The sequence below is a fragment of the Choloepus didactylus genome, chromosome 5, assembly GCF_015220235.1.
Source record: "Choloepus didactylus isolate mChoDid1 chromosome 5, mChoDid1.pri, whole genome shotgun sequence".
Classification (NCBI taxonomy): Eukaryota; Metazoa; Chordata; class Mammalia; order Pilosa; family Megalonychidae; genus Choloepus; species Choloepus didactylus.
The window spans coordinates 162,415,013-162,424,001 of record NC_051311.1 but is presented as its reverse complement, the minus strand read 5'-3'; the positions used below and the strand labels follow the sequence as shown (position 1 = coordinate 162,424,001).

General features: G+C 36.5%; 1 long non-coding RNA gene across 1 annotated transcript; it reads right to left on the bottom strand.

Moving 5' to 3' along the window:
• Positions 1–229: 229 nt before the first annotated feature.
• LOC119535098 lies at positions 230–7,467 on the bottom strand. The gene is made up of 4 exons (XR_005217165.1): positions 7,385–7,467; positions 4,634–4,786; positions 1,647–1,745; positions 230–1,539 (listed from the first exon to the last, which is right to left on the bottom strand). It is a non-coding gene; the product is annotated as an uncharacterized LOC119535098 (long non-coding RNA).
• Between the last annotated feature and the right edge of the window lie 1,522 nt (positions 7,468–8,989).

The window sequence follows — 8,989 nt, the reverse complement described above, 5'->3', positions numbered from 1 at the left end:
GTGGGTAGGGGTAAGATTTTGCCCTCTACCATGCTACCATTTGTGCTTTGTGTAAGGTTGGAAAATCTTGCAAGCCTTAGTCTTCTGATTCATAAATTCAAAGTAAAATGTCTACCTTTCCAATTTCTTTATAAATATGAATTTTCAATGACAATGTCTGATATATAATGTATATTTGAATACTAGTAGCCATTAGTTATTTTTATATTTTATTATTTTTAGTCAGTATAATTATTTTTCAAAAAAGCATTGCAGCTGTGTTTCTATACAAAGCCTTATTAGGAAAAATTGAGATGTAACTAAATAAATGAGGTAAAATATTGACAATATTCAAATAGATTTTTAAAAAAATATAATGTTGGTGCTACTTTTCCAAATAGATGGTGCCATTTTTTTTTATCAAATTTACAGGCAGCAAAGTCAATGATGTTTTTTTTTTACCTGGAAAGAATTTAAGCCTAAATGTAACAAGTCTATGCATGTATACTCAGTAAACATTTTGGAAATTCAAAGCTTTCCAGTTTAAAAAAATGAATTTTATTTTTACTGTAGGACCAGATTATCTTCATGGGAAATTTCATCTATTCATTTCTTCCATAACCACTTACTGATGTCTCTCTCTATTGCTGACAAGTTCACTCCACATGTTTCATGGAGTGGTGTTCTGTGATGATGACCCCCCAATCTGTCGAGCTTCCCCTCTAGCCACTTTTCACACACAGTCCTGGTACTCTCCACCCTACATACCGCCATGTCTTAGTCTCCCAGGCTGCTATGACAAATGCCACACAATGGACTGGCTAACAAGAAATTATTGGCTCATGGTTTCGGAAGCCAAAAGTCCCAAAGGCTGTGCTTTGTCCCCAATGTCTGTAGTGTTCTGGGGCTGGCTTGCTACAATCCTTGGGGTTCCCTGGCTTGCATCTCTACCTCCCATGACATGATGGTCTCTCTCTCTCCTTGTGTCTGTTTTTTGGGTTTCCGCTGATTTCTGGTTTCTTCTTGGTGGCCTTCTCTGACTGCCGGTGTCCAAATTTCTGCTGCTTATAAAGACCTCCAGTAATACAGATTAAAGCTTACCTCATTCCTTTGGCTGCACCTAAAGAAGATCTTAGAAGATCCATTCACAAGTGCGTCCACATCTTAACTAATAATACATCTTCAAAGGGTCATATTTTACAAATGGGTTCACATTTGCAGAAACGAGGATGAAGATTAAGAACATGTCTTTTGAAGGGCACTTAATCCAATCTACCACACTCCATATCTCTGCTGACACTGGTACTCTTATGCCATTTTCCCTATTAATCCTTTTAGGGCAACTACAAACATCACCACTCTTCTGAAGACGTCCCTTTCTTATTCTCATTTAGCCCTGGTGGCAGTACTTGTTGCTCATTTCTCCTCCCTGAGTGTTATCTGTCCTCTGTGTTTGCTGCCAGCTGGCTTGATATTTTCCCAGTTGAAATGCAGTCTTTGAAGGTAGAGGTCCTCACTTCTCACTCCTCTGCACTAAGCATAGAGCTCCATGCATTGTTCCTGTTGAGTAAATATGTATATAATGAAATTATTTATATATCTATCACAGTGTCTAAGAAGAATTCCTAGCTGCATGGATGAGAACACACTGGCGATTCAGACTGCACCTGCTCAGCCAGGCTCCAGGATCTCCAAGGCTGCATCCAGCCAGCACCATGGGCATCTTCTTCTCTGGAGCACAGTCAGTCAGAGCCACAGGGGATGAACTGGGAAGAGAAAAAAATGGTGATATGGATTGAATGTAACTCTGGGAAGAAGGAAAATTGATGGAGAAGTGGGAGAAAGACTGAGGGAGAGAATGAAATTGGCTTGCTTTACACTGTGACAGCTGAAGGCATTTTGCTCACAGATTTGGAGGGAAAATGGTCAACAATCTAGTGGCCTGTGGTTTCTCAGGGACCTGGGGAGGAGCAAGCAATCTCAGCTGCAAGAGAATCAGAATTATGAATGGAAGTCTTGCTACCTATCCAGCCTTTCTTTGCCAGGTGGAGAAATGCTAACAGGGACTGTATTGGTTTCCCAGCTGGTTACTGACATGCCATACAAAGGGGTTGGCTTAAACCATGTAAATTTATTGGCTCATGATTTCAGAAACTAGAAAGCTTGCTTCTTCTTGGGGTCACTGTCTTCTGGCTGGCCAGCAATATTTGTGGTTCCATTGGCATTTGCATCACATGGCAATGCACATGGTGGCATGTTCTCTTTTATTTTCTGAGTTCTGTTGACATCTAGCTTCTGGCTGCTCTCCATAGCTTCTCTTGGGTCAGATTTCCTTTGCTCATAAGGACTTCTGCCATTTTGCATTAAGGCCCAACCTCGTTCTGTCTGGGCACACCTGAACTAGCAACATCTAAAAGGTCCTATGTACAAATGGGTTCACACACACAGGACCAGGGGTTGGGACGTGATTCAATCCCCAACAGGGACCTACAAGAGATTTTCCAGCCTACTTGAAATTATCTAGTCCATGGTATTGAGCAATTGAAGACATTTCAAATGAGCTCTGTATTTAATGTTTTGTGTTATTGCTTATTTGTGCTTATATAATTCTATGAACTCGGCATTTCCCTAATGTGTGCATGGAGGTGATCATGCTGGCCTTGGGACTTCTGGCAGGAGAGATGGAGATTAAGGATGTATAAGCCAAGCATCCAGGAACACAGAGGAAGGAATATTTAATCCTTTCTGGGGGCCACAGAAGTCCTCAAGTGATGGTTATACCCAGCCAAAGATGATTTAAGCTACTCCTTGCTTCCTGGTAATATGGCTCATCTTTAACTTCTATAAAGGCCCTGGCAAAATATTTTAGGGAAGCAAAGGTGAATTAGAAAGTAGCAAGGGCATTTTCTAAGCTAAGGTCTTCTGCAATAGGTTTTGTGTGGGCTGATGAGTTAAAGGGACCAGGGATTTCCAAACCCATGAGTTGCACTGGATGATTCTTGTGATGGTTAGTTTCATGTGTCAGCTTAGCTAGGTAATGGTGTACAGTTGTTGGTCAAGAAAGCTGCAGCCTGATTCTTTCTGTGAGAGTATTTTATATGTGAATTTTGCATGTATAATCAGTTGGCTTCATCTATGGCTGGTTGTAATCAACAGAGGAGATAGCCTTCAACAATGAGGGGAGTCACTTCAGCCAGCCAGTTGGAGTTCCTAAAGCCAGAGATGAGGATTTCGGAAATCAGAAGGAAGAATTTCTATCTCCACTTCAGTTAACCAGCTTTGCCTGGAGAATTCAATACCACCTCCATTGGAAGATATTTCCAACTTGCAGCCTACCCTGTGGAATTTGGACTTGCACTCAAATTCCAAATTGACCCAGCACTCAAGCAAAAAACTGGATGTGGCCACAGAACCAGAAATGCTAAAAGGAAATTTCTGGTCTCTAAAGAACTAGTGAATCTATTTTATTACTTTATAACCCATTTAAAGTACAAAGAGAACTCACATGATATGTTTTCTCTGATCCTTGAATAAAACCTTCCACTTTAAGGCTCTATACTAGCTGTCCCCTCTTCCTGGGGAAGTCTCTTCTCCCAGATTCTACATGACTAATTTACTCATTTTCAAGTTCGTCCCCAGCTCAGTGAGGTTTATCCTAATCATCTTATCTAAAATTGCTAACTCTCTTCCCCTCTACTCCACCGGGTCTTCCAGACCCACTTTTTCTAGTCTTTTCTTTCTGTAGTACTTACTACCTCCTATCATGTCATATTTTACTTATTTATTACCTTTATAATTTTATCTTCTGCCAAATAAATTCCAAGCACCCAAAAATTAGATGTGTTCTCATCAAAGAGGTTTCCCAAAGGACTAAAATAGCGCCAGGAACACAGGAGGTCCTCAGTAAATATCTGTGGAATCCTTAGTCCTAGAATTGGGAAACTTGGCATCAGTGGTCACTCTCAGTTATGATATTGTAGGATTGTTAGATGTTGTATCTGTGTCAAAATTGTCAATTACACAGTTAAGTATAGGAAAACACCCAACAACCAGGGCTACATTTTGGTATTTATTTAACTTCTTAAAACTAGCTATCACCATGGTGTCTAAGAAAAAGCTCAGACAAGTGAGTCACTGAGGAGGTTGCTGAATCAATCACCTGAATACAAGCACTTAACACTAATTAAAGTCTATTTAGAGAGGTAAATCCAGGATTCAAGGCCCCGGAATTCACCAAGTAGTACGACATTCACTATGTAGTAGTTATCAATTTTCTGAAAACTTAATTATAAAACAGAGGACTGAGCTCACGAGTAAGACAATGAAGTGTATCCTTAGTGCCTCAAAGATTATTTTCTCTCTAAGCTTTCATGTGACTCCAGGCTGTAGTTTATGGAAGTGAAAGACAATATGTGCAGCCTTAATTGAAGGAGTCCTATACTTCAGTCCACACAAGATTTGCACAGCCTTCTATAATGTCACACATGTGTCTAAAACCAAAGTCGCTGTTTCCAGTCAAATTTCCACTATTCTCCCTATGACCAGATTTTCAATCTCATTGATCTTCTGTTTTATTAGCAATGAAAATTGCCTGTGCAATTATATAAATTTTAAAATAATAAAACTAATGCATAACAAAAAAGGTAAAACTCACCTGAAATCTTGAGATATTCACAGGCCACTTCATAAATCTGCAGAATTATATACATATTGCACCATCCTACTTCCTGTTTTTCAGTGTTTTCCCATTTTTTTCTGGCATTACTTCTCTCTCTTTTCTCACTTCCTCCATCAATTTACTCAACATCTGATGTAAACAATATTAACAACAAGGTAGGAATCCTTCCATAATATTCCATAATATTCTTCATCAAATTAGTCCTTGGTATACATAGGCTTTATATCTTGCTTTGTTTATTTAAAAACAGAGAATATATCAATAGCCTTCAAAACTCAGTAGTAAGATGACAAACAACCCAATTTAAAAATGAGCAAAAGGTAAGGATAAGGTAGTTCATCAGACATATTCTGTTGGCAAATAAACACATGAAAAGATGTTCATTGTTATTAGTCATTAGGGGTATAAGAAGTAAAATTACTATTAAAACCTTTGAATGGCTAAAATTCAAAAGATAACCATATCAAATGGTGAGAATTTGGAGGAACTGCAAATACAGCTATTGGGAACGTGAAATGGGACAATCATTTTGGAAAGCAATATGGCAGTTTCTTATAAAGTTAATCACTTACCATATTATTGAGCTTTCCCTCTTTTTTTTTTTTTAAATTTTCATTTTATTGAGATATATTCACATACCACGCAGTCATACAAAACAAATCGTACATTCGATTGTTCACAGTACCATTACATAGTTGTACATTCATCACCTAAATCAATCCCTGACACCTTCATTAGCACACACACAAAAATAACAAGAATAGTAATTAAAGTGAAAAAGAGCAATTGAAGTAAAAAAGAACACTGGGTACCTTTGTCTGTTTGTTTGTTTCCTTCCCTTATTTTTCTACTCATCCATCCATAAACTAGACAAAGTGGAGTGTGGTCCTTATGGCTTTCCCAATCCCATTGTCACCCCTCATAAGCTACATTTTTATACAATTGTCTTCGAGATTAATGGGTTCTGGGTTGTAGTTTGATAGTTTCAGGTATCCACCACCAGCTACCCCAATTCTTTAGAACCTAAAAAGGGTTGTCTAAATTGTGCATAAGAGTGCCCACCAGAGTGACCTCTCGGCTCCTTTTGGAATGTCTGTGCCACTGAAGCTTATTTCATTTCCTTTCACATCCCCCTTTTGGTCAAGAAGATGTTCTCTGTCCCACGATGCCAGGTCTACATTCCTCCCCGGAAATGAAATTCCAAAGGAAATGAAATGTAAACACAAATATGTGTATGTGAATGCTCAAAGAAGCTGTAAGTAAAATAACCAAAAGATGAAAGCAACACAACTTTCACCAATGAATGAATGAACAAATTTTTTTGCATACTGCATAAATAATTAGGATGATTGAAAGAAGCAAGACAAAAAAAGAGTAAATACTGTATGATTGCATTCATATAAAGTAATGTTCAGTTCATTATGTATCAAAAAGTTTTAAAATACATTTCAAGTGTAAATTAATACACCAAAATCAGTTGATACAGATATCTCATTTTTTTAAATTGTTAATATTTCATCACATAGATATTCCATAATTTGTTTAAATACTTCCCTACTGATGTACTTTCACATGCTTCCAGGTTTTTGCCACTGCAAACAATGAGGTGATACACACACACACACACACACACACAATTTTAATTAGACTATATCTTTTAAATTGGATAAGATGATGTGAACCTTGATAATGAAGAACAAATTCTTGAGAGTATCCAAGAAATGAATCAAATTGAATAATAATGGATTGTTTTGCTTTTCCAGTTATTGAAACATATTATGAATCTGAAATATGAAGTAGATTGGAAATGAAAGCCTGGAAATAGGTCCTAGTACTATATGAAAATATGTTTATGATAAAGTGTTATTTTAATTTTTTAAACATTGCAGGATTCAGTTGACTTTCTTTCAGTAAGAAAATCAAGTTGGTTTCCCTCTGTCATACCATATACAAAGTTAAAACATCAGATACTTTCTTAATTCATCCTTTTATTATCCATAAGCCTTATATTATCAGGAAAGTTTATGTCTTAAAAAAAAAAAACACAAAACTAAACAAAATAAAAACTAACGTGACCTTTGAAACCAGAGAGACCTGTTTTCAAATTCCAGATACATTGTTTACATGTATGAACTAGGGTAAGTTATGTAAGGCCTTCAAACTACAGTTTCTTCAATTGTAGAGAGGGATAATAATGTTTACTTCATATGGTGTTTGTAAGGATTAAATAATATAACGTATCTCAACCATCTGTAACAGATTTTGGCACAGAATTCACGATCAACAAAAATAATTTCACCCAACCCACTCCCCAGGACAGTTGAATCTACTTACAAATGATCCATCATACCTGTCCCTTTCTTTCTAAGTGTAGTGTTTGAGCCTAACTGATGAGTTCTCTTCTCCTTCTAGATATTGCCTGGTCTCCTTGCCTTGATATTAGACTGACCACCTCCAAAAGAAAATCCTGTAATGCAGATACACATTCCCTCATGTTCAGGATAAATCTTTATTTTCCTCACCTTAGGTCCTTTTTGTACCCCACAGCCTTCAGTAATATAGATAACTTTGTATAAAATCTGTGATCTCCTGTACTCCAAAGAGAATTAACAGAGAAGGCCAATTAGTTTCTGTTTAACCTGAAATTGTGCTGACTCAAGATGATGAGCCATGTGCTAAGGCTCCTACTATCAAATTGCAATGAGCAGAGGTCAGTATTTTACCCACCTTACAGCTTCTCCACTTGCCAAAATATTATTCACCTCATTTTTGGTTCCAAAATGCATTCAAGCATACAATAAAAGGAGTTTCAACAAGTCAGAGCTCCTCAATTTAGGCAATGTTTGAGCATGTCATTTCTCAACAGCTAAGTTAATATTTTCTTGCCCAGAAAAAACTTTCCACTGATCCAAAATACCAACGTAGACTCAGCTTTCTCATTATCATAATCAGAGTAAATTGGTGCAGGTTTAAACGGCGTACAAAGCACATGGCTATACCAACCACATTTTCACCTTTATGTGATAAATTTAAACTGCTGAGAACGGAGATATTATTCATCCACGAGAACTATTTTTTGAGAGTGTTAAAGGCTTGTAAAGCTCAAGGAGAATTTCAGTTGAAATTGACAATATTACCTATAAGGCCCTGACTAGTAATCGTTCCAGATATCGAACCTGGGTCTGCCCTTTTAACTGGTTTATAAGAATGCTTTATAAAACTGTGGTTCCTTGAGCTCATTTAAACATCTGTGATACAGACAAAAGGAATTATCTGGAGTTAACAGGCAGTGTTTCTTTGCTCGTCGATATACACACACTGAAAACATTTGGAGAAATAATGTCAGCAAGTAGGTTTTCTTCAAAATTACTGCATCAAAAGCTTGTGAAACTTTACATTTGTAGAAAAATGAGCTAAGTTCCTGTTCATTAATTCACTAGAGGGGTAGGGAAACATAAAAAATATTTGAAAAAAATTGCAGTATGATAAATTTCCAAATTTGATGAAACCTATAAAATCAATGATCTTAAGAAACTCAATAAGTGTCAAGCAGGCTAAACATATATGTGTGCATGCACACACACATACATACACACACACACAGAACACTCAAACTTGTCAGAAACAAATCGCTGAAAAGCAGTGATGAAGAGAAAAACTTTAAATAGCACCATAAGAGGGATAAAAAAATTAAATGCAACAAGATAAGAATATATACAGACATCTTGAGAGAAACCAGGCTGAACAGAAAGAAATGTTATCTTTAATGTGCTGAAAGAGAAATTATCTATCAACCTAAAATTTATATTCAATAAAAATATAAACATCAAGAATAATGGAAAAATAAGACCTTTCAATTCAAACAAAAGATGAAACAATGTGTCACCAGCAGACTAGCACTAAAGAAATGTAAAAGGAAGTTCTTCAAGCTGCACAAAAATGATATCAGATGGGAATTTGGATTTATGTGAAGGAATAAACACAATTGGGAATATGTCATGTTCGTGAATCGGGAGACTCAACATGATAAATATTTCACATCTCCCCAAACTGATACAGATATTTATCATAATTCCTATCAAAATCCCCTAAATATTTTATAGACATAGACAAGCTTATTCTGAGATTTTTATGAAAAGGGAAAGGAATAAGAACAGCTAAAACAATCTTGAAAAATATAAAGTGAGACAAATCATTCTAACCATTTTCAAGACCTATTATATAGCTACAATGATTATAGATTACAGTGATTAAACTTTGTACAGAAGGAAGAAAATAGATAATCCAGAAATAGACTGACACAAATATGCCCAATTGATTTTTGAAAAAGTT